The sequence below is a fragment of the Dermacentor andersoni genome, chromosome 10 (assembly GCF_023375885.2).
Source record: "Dermacentor andersoni chromosome 10, qqDerAnde1_hic_scaffold, whole genome shotgun sequence".
NCBI lineage: Eukaryota > Metazoa > Arthropoda > Arachnida > Ixodida > Ixodidae > Dermacentor > Dermacentor andersoni.
Genome location: NC_092823.1, coordinates 43,668,005 through 43,688,003, shown reverse-complemented (window position 1 = coordinate 43,688,003; position 19,999 = coordinate 43,668,005). Strand labels below are relative to the sequence as shown.

The window sequence follows — 19,999 nt, the reverse complement described above, 5'->3', positions numbered from 1 at the left end:
CGTGTGATTGTACTGATAGGTCAAATCACTGGTTACTTAAAAAGCCTTCGACGAAGGTACAACTCCACATCATTCCTGCCTATGTCTTTAAGAAACGAAGTTAAATGATGGGGTTTTACGTGCCAAAATCGCGATCTCATTATGAGGCACGCCGTAGTGGGGGACTACTTCGGAAATTCGAACAACCTGGGGTTCTTTAACGCGCACCTAAATCGAAGTACACGGATGTTTTCGCATTGCGCCCCCAGCGAGATTCGGCCGCCGTGGCCGGTTATCGATCCCGCGACGTCGTGCTTAACAGCTTCTTGTATTTTATATGTCCTAGTCTCTCTCAAATTTATTTTACATGACTGACCCTTTGTTGGGGAGGAAGGAACTGGCAGGGGGGGGGGCGGCATTATTTCCGGCTCTTCGGTAGACACTTTTTGCTAGGATCTCATCATTTATTAAACGACAGACCACAACGTTCGGACATCCAGGACACACACTATAAGGTGCCATCGTTGATCGGTCAAGGCTGCCCACAAGGCGATCCACTTTGCGGACCACAAAATTGTGCCCCCAAATTTCGAGTCGTCGCAAACTGTCACAAACACGAAGGCAAAGCGATCGACATCAGCCGCTCATGCAAACGCGGAAATAAAAAAAAAAATAGATAAGCTGCACAGAAAGGCAGCGCGGAGAGAAGAGCGCAGACAAAATTTAAACAAGCAGACGGCGAAGAAAACGGCAGGATGCAGTTGCCCCCGGCAACGACAGCGTCGCTCTGACGTCCTCGACACGCCCCCCGGGGTCGCGTCGCTGATTGGCAGGCCTCCAGAGGTATAAAAAGGGGAAGCCGGCGCAGCGCCGGCTCACTCGACAGCTGTTGTCGACCGGTCTTGCTCATCGCCTCAAGGTGCGCTGCTTCATTTTCGCATTTGCGTTCGTTACGGGGCCCCTGGAGATCAGATGCTTTCTGTGTGATTTTTGGGACGGCATCGCGATAAGCGTGTAGCCAAGCTTCGGACTGTCGAGATAAGTGACCTAGAGCATAGATGCATTTTTTTCTTCGTTTTTTTAATGCATGCTTCCGTGTGTTGTCGTTGGCTAGAAAGCTCGCATTACGAAGAATATCCAGCTCTTTATATCCTTGACAGTGGCTTAAATGCGAATGTTTTATTGTAAGACTGAGCATTTAACGAAGCTTAATGAGAAAAATCGATGGCACACCTACAATGCCGGGAGGCTTAGGAATGGTGTCGAGTGGTAAAGGCGTTAGCCGGTCAACCCTTTACGGTAGCTTAGATTGAAAAACAAGGGCTTTAGAAAAAAAAGAACCGTATTTTATTAATTTTGCACAAACGGTTTGTCTAATAGCTCTCGAGATTGCCCAGCTCCTTTACAAATTTCTGAGGCCACAGCGGTGATATTAAGGTTGGTCGTTTTGGGCAAGGATGACGAATCCAACATGTCCGCGATGTCTGACAAGGTGTTGCACCCGACTCAATTCAGTACTGAGAAATATCTCTTGGTAGTTATCAAAGACTGCTTCGTTGTGCTTAACGTTCAGACGGTGGGTCGTTCGCGAGGCGCCTTTTGATAAATGGATAAGTCTCAGCACGTTAGTCTTACTTCATGAATATTGTATCGAAATGTGAATGATAGAGAAATGATTTTTACCAACGTGCTTGTCAGACTGCGGACAACGGGAAAAGATAGCTGACATTTATAGCTCACATTAACTTTGAGGTTGCACCGGCGTATCTGCTAGCGCAGAATTGTTCTTACTTAGTTGAACACCCAATTGTTCGGATTCCAGACCAGTTGTAATTTGATTTCACCTGCTCGGGACTTCCGCGACTATACGACACTCATCTCAAGTTAATTGTACGCGATCTGGTCTCAGAGGCACCCAACTTGAGTACCTTACCTGAAATAAAGAACTTCACAGATCATACACTTATAACACTTTGCGTTTTACTTTCCACTAAATGTATTCAGCGTGATATGCGATATGCGTTACTCTTTCCCTAATGACAACACTCAATGGCATTGAACTGTCACCCTGAATACGGAACTGGCGTTTTTTTTTTTCGTGACTGAAATAGTGTCGTCGGTGGGCTTGGCGGTTTGTTTCTGGTGCTGACTGCTACGCACATCGACAAGTCGTAGCGTCGCAGTTCCGTTTTCGTCGCCTTCTCCGAAAGTGTGGTTGCCACGGAAACGGGAAAACCAGTGCAGACACTTCCGTGGAAGAGGCACCTCGTAGCGACCCGATCGATCTATGCCGCCGGTGAGGATGGTTCGGTGACCTCTTGTAACTCTAAAGAACGTACTGCGTTGACGGTTTCGTTGAATAATTGAGAGACTCCCCAACCTTCGAAGCTTGTTTTTCAGCTACCTTCGTTAGGAACTATAAAAGGGCGTTCATCGCGATAACGATGGCGTTTTGCTGGTTCCACGAGCTTTCGTGATTTCGAAAACGACCGGGCTTTTATTGGCGACGGTGCTGGTGTTTCACTGTTGATAAGCTGGCGCCACCATCTTTCGTGATTCCCTCCACGACCGTAGCTATTTTTCGTAACGAGTTAAGGCAGGCTTCAATTGGCACGACGTTGGCGTGGTATCGGTAAAGCTGGTTCCGTTGAGCTTTCGCGATTCTGAAAAAAACAAAAAACAGACGAGTGGTTGCGAGAAATACCTCCTTGGATAGCCGGAATCTTTCAGCAGCCAACTAATCGGCTGCTGCGGCTTGCAACCGTGGTACGTTGTTGCCGCCGTCAGCGGTACGGATAACAACGCGGTAATCCGATGCTTTGCGAGTGCTTCATTTTCCGGGCGGAAAGGGCCATTGTACGGCCGTGTACTTTTCCGCGCGCTGGCACGGTACGGCTGAAACCGCAGTTGTTGGCCTGTCGTCTGGATCCACAGCAGTCGTGCCACATCAGAACTGAGATTTCCTTCGAGACTTCTGCGAAGTAAGGCGAGGTGAACGATTGACGTGCTGTAAATGTTCACGAGTTAGCACTCTTATAAGTGTTCCGAGTACTAAGGATGGTAAGTGAAGTCACTACATGTCGCGAAATAATTATTAATGCGCGAAAATTAGGTTACCTCGAAAGATTTGCTGTACTCGCTTTGATGAAACAGGTGTGCTGCGTAGTTGTTCATTATTATATATATACATGTATATAATAACTGGATTTTAGAAACAAACTGAATATTGTCGGTGTTTACTATTTTCTTCTGGAATCAGATATGGCTCCCATAATTTACGACAGTGAGAGGTGAATGACTTTGCTTTGGGCTTTAGTCCTTTGACTCCAACAACGGGCCAAGGACCTTTATCTCCCATTCGACAATGCAACCTTATAGGTCGTATCTTTGACACGGGAAGGCAGCGGTGTGGATTAGAAAGTAAACGGATGTAGCTGATATTCTTGTTAAACGAAGGGTTGGGGGGGGGAGGGGAGTGGTGTTGTTGCTGATCTAACCATGCGTTGCTTAGGGCTGATTTACTGGTCATATGTTATAGTTACAGAGCGGCTGTAAAGAAAACAGAAAAGAAAACGCATTCGTGGATGGCAGAGAACAAGGTGGTGTGATGAAATTAGGATATTTGCCGGCATGGGATGGGGTTAGCCGGCACAAGACCGGGAGGCCTTTATCCTGCAGTGTACATTAAATAGAATGATAGTGATAATGACAGAGACGTGCCATCCGAGGAGATCAGTGAAGAAGGGGATGGGGGAGTTTGTACCATTTCATACGTAATGTATGTCGTCTTGCAAGATTAGGGGGTGTGATAAGATTTGGATAGTTGCAGGCATCGGATGGGTCGGCTGACGCTAGGCGGGAGATGGCGTTTTGCGGACACCGTCAAACTGGGCCACATTATTGGTCATGCTCGCCATCTTGTCATTTTTGTTCGGCTCGCGGGGTTAGCTGCGCCCTCTCTGAATGGCTCGAATTAAGCGAACAAGACAGCGTTGTGTAATTTGGTAGTGTTAAAAAACAACACCCCGGGGTAATTGGAGATAGCTGAGAACTTCATCCTGTAGCAGACGAAAAAATCATGATATATATAATTGTCATTTTATGATGACGATGTTTGGGTGAGTTGGAAATCTGTGAATAACAAATAATTTAGCGCCGAAAATTAGGAGGGGGACGCACTGAAGAAGACACACGGGTGCCTGGGGGTTTTTGTTTAGTTGTGTGCGTTGACTTCATTTGTTCCTTATTTTGTGCAATTTCTCGCGCATTTTTTTTTTATTCTGCGCAATCTTCGGGGAACACCCGATGCTGTTGCTCAGCGTCTCTGACGTTCTGCCGCTGAGCATGGGGTCGTAGGTTCGATAGCCTACTGTGGTAGCCGTTTTCATAAGGATGGTTATTGCAAGAATGCGCGTTAAAAAAAAAAAAAGAAAAGCACAGACGTTCTAAATCGGAGCCCTCCCTGGCAGCGTTCAGATCGCACAGCCGGCGAGTTCCTTTTGAGCGTTGAATTCCATAATTTAATTCTATTTCGGTGGGCTCATTTCAAGCTGATGTTGAATTTGTTATGCTAGATTCGAATTCTTATTTCTCGTTCATTTAAGAGTGGGAATGCTGAGACTAACGACACGAAGCCTGACGAAAGTTTCAGTTCGTACAAAGAACAAGTGCGGTAACAGAGTAAAAATGTGTAGATTATGTATAGTATACCACTTTACTTTACGATCTGTAACATTCTTTCAATTCCAAGAGCGCCAAATTTACATAACGAAATGGCATGTCCGTCAATTCAATACACCCCTATTTTGATATATGGCGCCACAGTAACGGCCGCAATCGTCACCTATCATCGTAGTTCATTCATTTAACAACCTGACCTTGTTTTGTTGACAAGCCGACGACAAAATTTGCATGTTGCCAACGTTACCAAACCGTGATAAATCGACCAATAAACGGCTACGATCGATCTTGAATGTGTTAGCCCGCTTTCTTTCTTTCCGGGGCCCAAAATGGATCGCTGCCGCTCATCAATTATTGCCGTTTGGATCTATACACGTTTTCTGGTCAACCGTTCCGGATTTTACTCGCCTAGATTTCCTAGCAACTATAGCATCCTGCTGCTATTTAGAGCAGGGTTGCGTGATCAAACCGCAGTGTGCGTTGGGACGATGACTGGATTGGAACCATTGTCCTCAATTTCAAGCACAAAGACAATATTTGTCCAACACATTGAGGAAACTAGATGATCGTCATCTGAGTGAACAGACAATACTAGAGCACCGTACCGACCGATCATCGGCTCAGAAGGCAGTGAAGGCACTTTTGTGTTTTCTCAGAACTTCTGGTTTGAGCGAGCGGCTTTAACTCAAGTGCTGTCCGTACACGTATCTACACCTTCTCTCCCCTCTCTCTCCTCCCCTTCTCCCATCCCGCAGCGTAGGGTAGCCAACCAGACTATTGACTGGTTAACATCCCTGCCTTCCTGTGTTCCTCTCTCTCTCTCTCTATGACTGGATAAAAAAAATATACGCCCATGAAGTATTTCAGTCACCGTCGGAGAAACAGAAGGTCGAAATTGATTATGGTCTACTGCGATATGCGGCTTCTTCCCCAACCTGTATAGTGTAACTTAGCGAGTCTCATAAAAACGAACTTTTCCTGTGACGATAGCGTCGCTTTTTTTTTATTTCAGTAGCGTTTCTCGCGGAAATTCAATCGCTTCTTTTTCTCGCCGCGTTTAAGAGAGTCGATTACGAGAGCTTATGCTTGTCGCGCTGTTGTAATTCTTGAATGCTGCCACACGCCCAGCACAGGGATATATAACTCAAGGAACTCGTGGTGGAGGCAAAAAAATTGTGCTCAGAAAGAAAGCAGCAATAACGGAAATGCTAGACTAGATCAAACTAACTGTAGAGAAATTCGAAGCTCACTAGTTGGGCAGTCGCACTGCCTCAAGAAAAAAAATAATGTTACTAGGAACGAGAAAAGAACGATTGATTTGTTTCTACTGTAGCTACTGTAATTCTGGAAAATTCCGCAGTGGGCTAGTTGGTTGGACATACTTAACATTGTTGCGCGGAGCGACGAAGGGACAAGACTTGAGCGAGAAAACAACACACGACACCTGAGCATTCAGGTGTCGTGTTTTGCTTTCTCGCTCAAGTCCTGGTACTACTACTACTTGTACTACTACTACTACTACTAATTTGGTACTACTACTACTACTATTACTTATACTACTACTACTACTACTACTACTTATACTACTACTACTACTACTACTACTACTTTCAATCTCTCCAAATAGTTCATGTAACTGCTGGCTCTCGGAGAAGTTAGTCACGCGCATGCATCCCGCGTAGCCGTCCCCGACTTGACAGATGACGGACGTCCGTTAACGATACGTATTGTAGCGCGAGCTAACAACTACAGTCCTTATACATGGACAAGTAAAGATAGAACTGTGTCACGTTTTTGAAAGCCAAGGCTATGACGTACACGAGAGTGAAACCTGGTATCGAGAACCGAGCCGAAGTGGACGTTACCGGTACATTTCATTTCCTGCATCCCGAATCTTCGGCTGTTCCAACGTAGTAGGGATATGATGATGATTTACTGGCATCCCGTTTGAAACGGGGCGCGGACAGATCATCACCGAGACTGCCTGAGTTATTCAAGTTTGCTATCAATGCTTTTCTTTCTAGCATTTTGTTAGGGAGTATTTAGAAATCGCACTCCCCCGGTGGCTTTGCGTATACCAAGATACCCAAGCTGCCTTGTAGACCGTTTGCGTACGCTCTTTCGTGCTGTTCTTGCATTCTCCTGCACGCCTAAAACTGGCCTATAGCGACCCATAACTTTGGCTCCCCTGTTTCAAGAACTCCCTAATAATAGAAGAACCAGAAAAAACAAGGCACTCAGGACACCAACAACGCTTTCCATGATACATTCCTGCAGTATCTCAGTGAGATTGGTTTGCGTGGTTTTGTTGAACGATCCTTCGTTCATTACTGAGTCTGTCTCTGCTAAAAAAAAAAAGGAAAGTACACTTTTCACGAGCACCAACTTTAAGATAGCTCACCTAACGCTTATAAGAACATAAGTGCTTCGAAGCATCTAACATTTCTTAGTGTATCTGTAACTTCGGAGCATTGCTGAAGATATTGTTTAATTATGGTCACTTACATAGATAAAATAGTTTTACATGTGCAGCTTCTCTGTTAGAGGCTTTAAGTGAGGCTGTGAATTTCTACCGTGGCCTAACGTATAAACGGGCGCATTTATGAGCTGAGATCGAGTGATAAAGGATACGACGCACCTTTACATGAGCCGCCACTGAGATTTATTTTCAAAGTTTAAACCTGAACGCGCGATTCGTCTCCCCCCGCCACTCCCCCGTTCGTTCTCCCCAATAGCCTCAGTGGTCAAGATAGTACCTTGTCTTTCTCCCTGCTTATAATCTTGAGAACTTCAGTCTGTTCACACTGGAAACACATCTCACAAAGGCTATACCGACGAATACAGCCGCATGAAACTGGTCGCTTAAAAATTTAACCTGCAAAACGCTTCATTCGCAGAACCTTGCCAAGAACGTTTCTGGAGTGCCCGGCGTATGCCTTGCGACAGCTTCTTTGTGAAGCCTTTCACGTGTCGGTGGCGTGGATCGGCCCACGAAAAAGAAGAGAGAGATAGAGAGAGAGAGATAGAGAGAGAGAAAGAGAGAGAGAGAAAGAGAGAGAGAGAGAGCTAAAGCACGAAACGGTGAGCGTGGTTTCCCAACAGCGTCCAGAAGCAAAACGAGAACTAAGGGGGCACTGGGTACAGGTGAAAAGGACGGCGCGGACGATGTGTGGAGGGAGAGGAGGGCTCGCTGATCACCGGCCTCTCTGACGCAATCACTGGCGCACGAGTAGTCGTTTGGGAGGGGAGGCACGCGCCAATGCCATGCATCGCACGAAGCAGCGCGAGCGAAATGCCAGCAAGAAAAGGCCCGCAGCCGTAACACTGCAGGCAGCTCAAAAATGCATTAAAAAAGAACAAAAACGGAAGGGAGAAAGGTCGCCGCGATCCTGTTGCTAGGCGAGCAGTGCCAGCTCAACGTCATTTCCAGGGGTGACCTCTACGTCGAACGCTGTTGTGAATTCAAGCACCGTTTGCTGTGAACGACTTCGGCCTTCTCTGCCTTAGTCGCTGGGCTGACCCTGCCGGTGATGATGTGGAAGCCCAAGAGGAAAGCCTTTCTTTGCCTATAAATGGGAACTCATTTTTTTTCTTCTTTTTTGTGACGCTAGTTGTAGCCAAGATTCCTGTCGATGCATCAGGATGTCTTGACAACTTAACGTGCTGCCTTCGTGGCTCGGTAGGTTCTGCGAGCTTGGTTGAAAGCAAAAAAAAAAAAGTACATAAACAGTGCAGTTTGCCAGGGCTAACCCATGAGGCCTGAACTGGAAGGATAGAAAAGGTGGATTGAGAAAGAGCTAGCGAGCGCGCAAGGAGCTACGGAAATGACAATGATAAACTCTGGGATAAGAGAAAGGAAGAAAACAGCGGTACAAGAATAAAAATATATAATACCAGTGTAAAACGCATTATATAGTCCGTGTTTATCTTATCAGGGAGTACCCCTAAACGATGGCATTGAGCGACATTACAAATACATAATTTGCAATTATGTTCGCAACATTGCTTGGTAAACTATTCCTGTCTAGAGCAGTAATGAAAAAAAAAAGGCTTGCTAAACAGTTAAGTTCTAAGAAAGTTTTTGTTAACCTTGGAGGCCAAGGTCAACGTTGCCTCAGGGACACGTAGTCAGGTCGATGTATATATCTCGTGTGATGAGTGAAAATATCGTGCTTGTGAATACAAAATATGGTGAAACGACTTTAATCTATGAATTTTACGCCGTTGCTGTTGCCCGCCCCACCCTATGTTCTTCTTTGCCGTCGTTATGCTAAGATTTCTCGTACAATATTAAAATAGACGCCGCACTGCTTTCTTCAGCACTTTTGAAAAATCTTTTTCTCTATGCTTACGTCTATAGTGGACCGAATAAAGTTGTTTCTCTCTCTCTCTCTCTCTCTATGTTGCTTTGGCTCCAAGGATCCCACCCTGTGCGCTAGCGCGTTCAAGTATTGATCGGACGTTGGTGACATACAGTTAAGCCTTTGCTCTCACGGGAAACTATTTTTGCATTTCTTTTTATATAAATCCGAGAACGCGAGGCACTTTGCACTTCTGTAATCAACGTAATGATTCCAAGGTAAATCGGTGATTGACTGCATTCTCAAATTCGACTATGTATTGAAACAGGCAACAGCTGCGTCCCATTGGTATGGTGATTATATAGAAGCGGATTCTTTCACTTAGAAAAAAAAAAAAAAACACCGACATAAGTGCACTGTTTTATATCTCTTTATCTCTCCCTCTCTCCCTCTTCGACTTGATCGCGTGGTAGCTAAAAGACATATGACTTCGAGTTTGTCTTCGAGAAGGAAAGACTTCCTTGCTTTCGACGGTGCCTGCCTGAGCACTTCTTGTCTGCGCGCCATAACGTAGCGAGGGAGGGGGGGGTAGTGGAGACGGGGTTTCGAACAGCTTCCTCCAGAACACCTGCGTAGTATCGAAGTGCGACGGCCGCCGATAGAGCACACAGGTGCGCATATCCGACTGCTGTAAAGACGGGCTCGTTAGGACCGGCAGCTATGCGTGGAGGGAAAAGGTGAAAGGATACAGCGCACATGCCGTACTCACACGCGCAGCGGTTGTTGTCTACGAATGTAGACGTTCATCGAACGAACAGTTTTAAAATAGCGCCTGTAGAGACCGACCGCGTAAGCCTGACGACATAGGCGCACTTAACCAGCTAGTTTACAGAGCCTCTCGCTGACTTGGTTTAGTTAGCTATATGGTTGATACCCGTGGCCACAAGTGCGAGGTCAATTCCACTGAGTGTCTATAGTTACCTTAAGTTTCTTAACGACGTCATATCTGGATATCATATCTAGTTGCCAGTGCGCGCACGCACTTAGTTACATTAAAAGTACATTAAAAGCAGCAATGACGAAGCTGCAGTGAATACTGTACAAATTTGTTTGTCAATCGTAATATCACATAAAAATATATTTAGTGGGGCAATAGTTGAAGGAATAACGCTAAAACATAATTATGCGCATTGTATGTTTTGAATTGCTTCAGTTTACTTAATAAACGCGCATTTCATGCGCAGGCGTAACCGCTAGCGTTGGTAGCGAGAGCAAGCAATCGACGGCCTAATGAGTTGCGCGGACGCTATGCGCCTCAAATGACATTCAGCTTTGCAACAGGGAAGAGGTTGATAGGGCCGGATCTGTTACATGCTTAGACAGCGGTACAAGGTAGATATAGACGTTCTAATTACGTGAAAGAAAACCAAAGAGAATTATACAGAATGCTAGACTGAATAACATTAGGGAATACGCGATTAACTCAAGCTGCCCAGGTCACTACTTCAAATCGCCCCGTTTCAGAGGGGATGCCAATAAGTCGCCGTCATCGTCATTCAGTCAAGGTAGAATGTTGAGAGGAGGCGATTTCGAGAGTGAAAACTCGCCGCGACATTCGTCTCGTGTTGGACCAACTTTTTCTTAGCTCCACTTTTGTTGCCTAGAGCTTTCTCCTATAGTACTTTCCCGTCTCCATGGTTACCGCAGAGCTACACCGCCAGCAGACGGCAGCATCTTCGCACGCGCGGTGTTAGCTGCAGCATGTAGGAAAGAATCGAAACGTCGTGATCTCAGCAACGGTGCTGCCTTTCTTCGACGTCTCTCTCTCTTTTTTCCACTCGCACGTTCGCTCGCGTCGTCTGCGACGATATACGGTGATAGTTACGATGAAGCGAAACGTGCTTTTGGGACTGTCTCTGTGCTAGTTTTTCGGCTTGTAACGCACGTTTCCGGGTATCGCCGTCGCCCATTAGCCGAATTGAAGGCGCCGGTTAGCTTTTGTTCGCCTGCCGGATCTTGTTTTACGAGGTTGGCCGGCGCTCGGGTGAAACGAGATCGAAGTGGGAAACCGGGGCGGTCGTCTTGACGTCGACCAAGGTCGGATAGTAATAGGAGGCTGGTACGTGTACACCGGAATTTTGTTGTTTTGGTTCGTCCAGGCACGGTTCGGTTTGTTACGTTTGCAGCTAGTCGTACCTTTGTTATACGGTGTCCTTTTCTTCTTGTTGTTTCTTTAAGAACCCGTCGATCCGGTGGGTCTGAATGCGCGTTTTCGTTCGTTGTGTCTTAAATCCCGAGAGCTGGTTTATCGATCGAGAGCTGCACGGGGCTGAACCACGTGGTGCCAGTGGGGGGCGAGGTGAGCCATTTGAGCCCCGACTATAGTAAAGTAAGGCAGTAGGTCAATGATAGAGAGTATAAAAGCGCGGATAATAAAGAAAAGACAGACTATATTCTATTGACTTAGTCAGCAGCTCCAGTGCTGCTGCAAAAAGTACTCTTGAAATGACTTGAGCGGATGGTGCAAGGACGAGCCGTTCTTTCTTGTTTTTCTTGCTTTTATCATCTGACGGTGCAGGGTAAGAAACCGGGTGCAACTTGGTTAACCTTCCTACTTTTACTTGTTTATGTTCCTACAGCTGGTCTTTATCGGCAAACGACAACGACGCTGAAGTTTGAACATATGAGACTGATTCGCGAACGTAATTCCCTCGCTCCTCAACCTCTGTGCCGTACTGTCCAAATACTACACCTTCAGGTTTAACCTGTCGGTCTTCACTTCGCGAACAAACTATAATTGTTTTTATCACGTGGCTGTACATAATAGCGTACCAGTCTTCGAGATTGCAGTATCTTGAGGTGGTTGTCTAACAACGCTGCTCCGAGTGGGACGACACTCAACCTATAACGAACGGCTTTCGGCCAATAAGGAGCTTTCTATATGAGCGTGGAGTCTGTTACTTTCCACGTTTCTCGTATTGTCTTGATTGGCGTAAAAGTGGTATGAACGCATACACTATTCTGCAGCGTAAAAGCAGTTAAATGATTATTAAGCACGAAACCTTATACTAATAAAATTCGTTCGCGATTCGGGGTGCAGTTTCGCCACAAGACGACAATCATCGTAAACCTTGTGTGGATTTCCTTTCCTGAACGCTGCGGGCCCGCGGTACGCTCTGAAACAAAGACTCTTATGAGCATTTTATTATCCCCGGCAGAAAAGTAACAGGTACAATGCGATAATAATAATTTTAAAAAGCGCTCACAAAACTGGTGACTACCGTTTTTTTTCTTTTTTTTTCGTGACAGTGAGAGCATTCCCGTCCAAAGATTGTAGCAACGTTTAGGACTGTAGATTCGAAAAGAACGCATACCCGCAGGCGGTGACTCAGCGACTACAGAGCTAGGGATAAGTGATGCGGGAAGTGCAGGGATGTCAACCAGGCTGAGACTCGGTTGGCTAACCCGCATTGGGTAAGCCAAATGGGTCTAAATATTGAGGAGAGGGGAAATTAAAGAACGCACACACAAGTCGAGGCATTCGTCGTGCAGTTTTAGTCACTGCTCATAGTCAATCCCATAGGCTGATGTAGTTTCGAAAAAGAAAGAGACAGAGAAACGCAGCAGAGCCTTTATGGCATCACAGACTCTCAAAAAGTCACGCGGTCAGGCCATTTGCAGAAGTGAATATGGCATTCTGCTGCTACGGAACGGGGTCTCGGGTTCGACTCCAGGCAGCGGGGGCCGCATTTCAATTCAGTGGGAAATGCAAAAAAAAAAAAAAAGGCTCGTGTACACTTGTAAATTTAAAGGCGCGTTTACGAAACCCAGGTGGTCAAAATTTATCCGGATTACTCCATCACGGCGTTTGTGTTTCATAGCTTCATTGTTGCCTTCTGACGTCATATCCCACGAGTGAATGACTGAGTTATTAGGGAGCCTTAGTAATTTGGAACCCTGAGTTACGGGATGCTATTTATCAGCCAAAAGAGTGCGCAAGAGCGAACGCGTACAAAAGAACGATTAAAGAGTACTCAGGAACCCAAGTGGTCTTTGGGTTCCCAAAAGAACGGTTCCCAGGCAGCTCTAGCTCACGCGCGCAGGACCCCTACGATCTACAGAAAGCCTCGGCCTATAGGGGCCGGGCACAATCCAATCGCGGCGCCAAAAGTACTTGTGAGATGGCTTCAACAGATAATGCAAGATCTCGCATGCCGCCAGACTTTTGCTCCAATTATCTCTCTGCATTTTTAAAGCGAACCGATTTCTTCGTCTCTTTCGGCCGTTTTTCGTGATTGGTCGGAGTTCTGTGGTGGGCGGACTCGGCAATAGAAACGTTCGTTGGTTCGTTCGTTCGTTCGTCCGTTGGCTGGTTCGTTCGTTCGTTGATTCGTTCGTTCGCGCTCTTCGCTTAGGTTGACAATCATTGTGGATGGTTTCTGCACCTTCCTTTAAACAAATTTCTTTCTCGAAATCTCAAGGCAACTAACTTTAGGAAGCAGCGCGATTCGAAGCGATTGGCACGAGCGGTGACGCTGTCACTGACGGCCGGACGACTGGTTGCCAGGCGGATGCGCGTTCGACCGACAGGCGGTAAGCGAGACCTTCGGTGTATCGCGATTACGACACCGCGCGCGCTTGTCGCTTGTCGCAGTCGATCGGGGCGCGTTGCGTCCTGCCACAAACAAGGGGCTATTATGTCACACGCTCGCACTTGTTGATTGAGTCGGGACGTGGGCGAAACCTCGGCGACTTGTTGCCGCTCGGATTTGGTAATATGAACCCCCTTTCCTTCTTGCGCACGTCCTCAGAGACTTCCTACACGTGGCGCGGTTGCTATGGCTTCAATTTTACAAGAGTGAAAATGGAAGGCCCCTAGATTACGCGGACACTTCAGGCTTGGCCCCTTTGCCGCCTTATATGCTTGAGTTCGTGGCCAAAGTTCTGCCACTTGTTTTTCTGACTCTGTTCAAAATAGAATGTTTCGGACAAAGCGATAATTTCTACTGACAAAGTTTCGTATGTATGTATAGTCGTGGCGGACATCAGAGTTCACGCAATAATCGGAAATATAAAAAAAATATGTACCAATATTTTGCTGACTATTTTGAAATTCCTGTAACTTATCTAATTATTCATAATCATGTCTATCTAAACTGGACCAATCGTTTTGCGGCTCGTGGCAATCGAGCTACCCCTCTGGACACGGCCATTCAACGTTCATCTCTACGCCTGCTGCCCCTACTGACTGTTTTAAGTCTTTCACTACAGCTGTCCATCACTGGAACTACCACTCTGATATTGCTGTGTTTTGCACATGAGTCGACGCACACATGGACAACATTAACGGGGTTCTTGTTTGCAACAACCTGATAAAGAAAGTACCATTACCTATTGTAGCACAGCTGTTGTTTTTCTTGTTCCTGATGTTTTTGCTGCTGATATACGTCACTGTGCTTTTTTTTCAGGGATGAGGGACAAAGTAAAAGGGGGAGGGGGGCTTTCGTGTCTCAGTGCGGTCTGTCTCGCTTTCTCTTAGTTTTGCTGTTTTGCTTTCTTCGTATTTCTGATACGTGCATTTACTGATACTTGCTGAGGTCATTACATGCATCATTATGCACTCCTGTAAAATTCACTCCTGGCTGACCGTATTTGTCAAGAATAAATAAAATAAATAAATAACTAAATAAATAAAAACAATAAATAAATAAGTAAAAGTAAGTGAATAACCTAATTTCATGAGTATCGATGAACTACGAGTAACCTCACGAAGTGAATTTTCAGCCACCATGAAACCGCGTTGATTGCGCGGGATAAAATTGACGCACGAAACGCCGGCGATGTCGCGCCTTCTGAACAGCTGTCAAATGGCTCCGATAAACTTCCCACTACGCAAGTTTTCCCCGTATTTAATGAGCTCACAATTGTGAGCGAGCGCAAGGATCAAACGAGTCGGGAAATATCCTCGAACCTACAAGGACAGCGCAGTTAGGCAATTCCGGCGCAAGCAAATCCCTCGATAGCGGTGTCGACGAATGCACTCAGCTTTCTGAAGCCATGTTCTGCTGGAGTATTTTTTACACATGCCAAAGTTGGAGAAGGTTTTCCCTGCGGTGCACCTGATGTTTCAACTATACACGTGTGGGTTGGCTATGCACGCGCTGTGCCTGCTGGAAACTTCGCCTTCATTGTGTAACGCAAATGGTTCCGGAATGCCAATGATTACGAATGTGTATACTCTGTATACGCTGTATACCTCTTTTGCAACAATAAAAAAAAATTTCTAATTGCCGCCCTTCCCTGTGTGTCCACACCTGTCCGTATTCTGCCTCTGAGCTGTGTGTTAAGTTGTGCATCGTCAGCACGCCCTTCCTGCCACCCTCACTTTAGGGTTAACGTGGCAAGAAGCTCTGCACCCCTGCGCCTACCTCCCCTCTTCCCATTTACTCCCGCTTACCTTCCAAGGTTGGCACATTATGGGCGAGATGGTATTCAGTTATGCGTGGAAAGGGTATATACAGCACGAAGTAGTTACAGCAGAGCGACGTGAGACGGGTATACCAAGGCTAACTTCCAAGTTTTATTGGGAAAGTGTGGTGGTTTACGCAGGTTAGGAGAAAGTAGTAGAGCAAGAAGGGCCGGATCAAAAAAACAGCGCTTGACGCAACAACGCGCCAACCAACCGGTGAGTTTAGCTTTTGTTGATTTCAGCACTGGACATTTGTATCTGGCCTCCTTGTTGTACTAGTACTTTCAGGTAACCTGTACAAACCGCCACAGTTTCGGAATAAACTTAGTTGGAGGTTAGTGTTTGTCCATTTCTCATGTAGTCCGGTTGTCACTATTATGAAACGTGATTTTACGGCGCAGTTTTAGACGGGACACAGCGAGATAAACCTGAAAAACGCCGATAATCAAGAATGGGCATTTATCTTGTGTATCTCGTCGTGTCCCGTCTAAAATTGCGCCGGAAAACCATCTTTCATAATACTTGTGACCAACTAGCCAACCTTATTGACTTGACTGTTGTTACCACTTCGCACTTTGCACCCTCCCAACTTACCTTCCACCTAAGAATGAAAGGGGGAGTGGGAAGGAGGGGGACACGGTATTCAGTCGGCGTTTCGTTTCGTTTTGTTTCGTGCTCGAACAGTGTCGCTTTACTTGCGAGTGGAAAACGCCGTCCGCAGCCCAGAAAAATGACGTCATAAGCAACTGCAAAAAAACGATCGTCTCTCCGCCGCCGCCGACGGAAAAACACGCCTCGATACGCGATACCGTTCCCGCAGTCAGGCAACGTGTTATGCGAGGCGGAGCGTCGCACTGACGGCATCATCGAGCTACTGTTCCAGGCCGTATCGGTGACGCCAGAAACAGTGTTACGGCGGCCAATGCACTTCAATACGAGCCGAAACAGCCTCGAACGTTTATGTAAGCATCATAATTCCACTAATCGCCGCCAGCCGAAGAGTCCACCCGCTGGTCGAAGGCCTCTCGGTGGCCGGCACCTCCGGTTATTCCCCGTCCTGGGTACGTTTGGCCCGCGATGCTGCAGTGCCCGCGAATTCCTCAATCTCATGACCCCATGCAATCAGTTGTTGCCGCTCCGACTAATGAGAAGGGATCCGCAGGCCCTAGTGGCTCATTCACACCGGCGACTTGAGGAGGTCGCGCGACCATTTGCGACTCGCGACCAAAAAGCGACCGAAGGCGACGGATGTTCACACCGGCAAGCCCGGCTGAGCGCGACCCGCGAGTCGCAATCTCGGAGATTATCGTTTTCAGCGAGAACTCTCGGAATCTACGCAGAATTTGCCGCGACGCGGGAGGAGGCCGGAAGTAGACACATGAAAGATCACTTCCGGTGCGCTGCTGATTGGTTTATCAGTTTTGCGACCACGGTCGCGTGACTGAAAAACCAAGCAGTGAGCGACAAGCCCAAAATGGTCGCTTTTCGAGAAAAGCGACCATTTGCGACCATTTGCGACTGACTGGTCGCTTTGCGACCAACTTGGTCGCGCGACCACTGTCAGTCGCCGGTGTGAATGAGCCTTAATACAGTTTGGCCGCAATTCGACGAGACCTGCCGAAGGTGGCTTAGTGCCCATGGCGTTGGGCTGCCGAGTCCAAGGTGGCGGGCTCAGCATGTGCTCTGGTGCACTTTGTAACGAGATGTTCTTGACTTAGTTTAAGGACGCGGGTGGCTACAGGGCCTTTTCATTATGCCCAACACCTATGGGGGGGGGGGGGGGGGGGGGAATGGGGATATTCAGGCTGAGATTAAAGTAAAGAAAATAATGCGTCCACGTGTAAAAATGATTGACGATCTAAGCAGCAACAAGATAGCTAGAAGTCGCTCATGGGACTTCCAAGGCATCTGTGAAGGCCCCTCGTTAAGTATTGTTTGAATCTATCTTCCGATGTACTCGAAAGTTAATGTAAGGTGGGCGTAGATTACGCTATCCTTTGTCATATTAAGACATACAGGTGCGTTATCTTTTCCTCCTTTGTCCTTAAGATTAGTGATGCGAGCGCCCTACGACGTACGGAGGGCATAATAGTTTAAACAATAAAATTAAAATAAGGCGTTTAATTTCCCGAAACCCCACAGTGAGTTTTTGAGGGACGCGCTTAGCAGAGGGCTGCGGTTTAATTTTGACAGCCCGCCGTCTTTTAACGTACGTTCCCCAAAGCGCGGTACAGGAACGGTCTTGCACTTCTCTCTCATCGAAATGCGGCTGCCACGTCGGGGAGTCGAACCCGCAACCTCGTGGTCAGCAGCTCAACGCCGTAAGCGCTCTGCCACTCCGGCGGGTATAAAAGGAGGGGTCAAGGACGGCAACGACGCAGTGCCCGTCTCACACTCGGACAACTCGTAATACCCTCGCGGCCGGGGCCGTAATGAACCGTTGTCGATAGATCGAGCCACGCCTCTTATCAAGGGGCGTATTGTGGGTGCGCGCCTGGTCTGCCTTTATCGATTCCAGGAGGCAGGCACTTAACTGAAACTACGGGCCGGCAGCCGTAATAAACGATGTTCTTCGAACGGTCGCAAACGAACATAACCCGAAATAGGATTCAGACGCACGGAGGTTAAGGTCGTACTCTCGAAACGCCGCTCGAGTACAGATGGGGCTTGAATCGTGTGTGTTTGTGTAGACGCTGAATAAATGGTTGCCCTAAGTACTCCGAGTGCGTCAGTGGATATTTGTTCGTAATCTTTTCGTATCCCAGACGGCCGTCGATTTAGGCACGTTGCACGGTCAGTCGGACGAATTGGATTGCCGTTAGTAGTTGTCAACCGCGCAACGGCTCATCGACGCTCGAAGGTCGAGCGTGTCAATCGAAGGAACCGTGCGCGGGCAAGATAACAAGAGAGAAGCTATGAACAACTGCCTTCTTGCAAGAACTCCTTTTCTACATGCGAACTCCAGCAGCTGAAACCAACGGCAGTGACACGACGACGACGACAGCGACATCGCGACGATAACGGTGGCGTGACGCCTACAGTGCGTTCACAAGGAAAAGGTGTCTGTGGTATCTGTATTCTATGACAAATAAATGGGGCATGTATCGCTCGTGGCACAACGTGGAACGCAGTCGCGTCATGGAACGGACAGACGGACAGGTGATGATGATTATAATTGGTTATTAATTCAGACAAAACAAAACTATTTGGTGGTAGGAAAATGTTTGGTAGTTGTGGAGAAAAAAAAAAAAACAATCGCCTCCATTCCACCCTGTGAAACTGGAGCTCGTGCGGACGTTAGATAAGCACCACTACCCCAAGCTACAGACGTCATGGCTGCGCACGTATGCGGAAGTGCTGCATACATCCCCATTAGGCCGTCCGTCAAGCGCAAGTGCCTTATTGAACGAAATGAACGTTTAAAAGTTAATTCCCCCAGAAAAATGCGTAAAGTATGATTAACACAAAAGCTGCAGACATGATGGCCTCGAACTGTTATGCGAATATACCAGAAAACGTAAATATGTTACGCGGAAACTGAAAGACAAAGATCTTTTTCAGCTGCCGTTTGAGGTCTGTCTGAGTGGCCGCAGCCGCTAGGTGGCGGTATCGTTAGCACAGTGTACACCCTCATCCTTGCAGGCGCTTCGCCTAGCGTAAGTGCGTCATTGAACTAAATGAATTTCTCAAAGTAAAATGTGCCAATAAATTCGTAAAGTACGACTTGCACACAACCAGCAGGCATGATAGCATCGGATTATAATTCGAACATACGAGGAAACGTAATTATGTTACGTGGATACTGAAACCCTTTGTCCAGCTACCATGTTTTGGGTGAGCACGCCACGAAAAATTCCAACCAACCAAAATCTAACAGCTTCGCTGTAAAAGCTGTATGGTCGCGAGCACCGTACCTATTTCGCTTCCTTGTGCGCGAGCGCACGCCAGGCTTGCGTGTAGAAGCTAGTCTAGTGACATTCTTAAATGGCGCTGGAAACACCCAGGCATGTTCTTGTTGCGGTAAAGCTAACGAAATGATGGAACATGTTTGATTAGAATGTTAAGATATCTACCCAGCTGTCGGTTTACGCGCCTCTGACCTGCTCGAAGCCCTTGGGTTCAGCAATAGCAGGATGAAAGCAAACATGTCCACAGTAAAGACCAGTACGAAGCGATTGGAAGTTTGGTGGCAGAAAAGTAGGAAGACCACAAACAACAAAGGCGTGCAAAAGGAAAGTTCTCAGTAGTGGTTCAGAAGTTTTGATGCTGAGAATTCATGAAGTTTTTTTCTAAATATAGGTAGGACATTAGCCAAGATAGTAACAAGAGCTTGGTCGCCTCAACCCACCGCCCCGTTTCAAAGGAGGCGCTCATAGCATTCATCCATCCATCTATATATGCAGCTTCACGTTCTAGGGTGCGAGGCCGCGCATGAGCCTGGGTTGTCCACCATAGAAGCAGGGCCACCATTCAACGCCACCTAGTGGAACCATGTCCCCAAACTCCCTCTCCCTTTTCCTGTTTACCTTCCAAGCTCCTTTCTTACTTTCATACCTCATCACTTTCACTC

General features: G+C 47.0%; 1 protein-coding gene across 3 annotated transcripts in view; it reads left to right on the top strand.

Annotated features, from left to right (window-relative positions):
* The window catches only part of LOC126546325 (dicarboxylate carrier UCP2-like), a 168,020-nt gene that overhangs the window by 93,181 nt on the left and 54,840 nt on the right, over window positions 1–19,999 (top strand). The window contains exon 1 of one of the 3 annotated variants that reach the window (XM_050194509.3): window positions 455–898. The exons of the other annotated variants lie outside the window; for them this stretch is intronic. The gene's annotated coding sequence lies outside the window, so the exon portion shown is untranslated. Of the gene's footprint in view, window positions 1–454; window positions 899–19,999 lie in introns of those variants that run through there. 3 annotated transcript variants of the gene reach the window in all.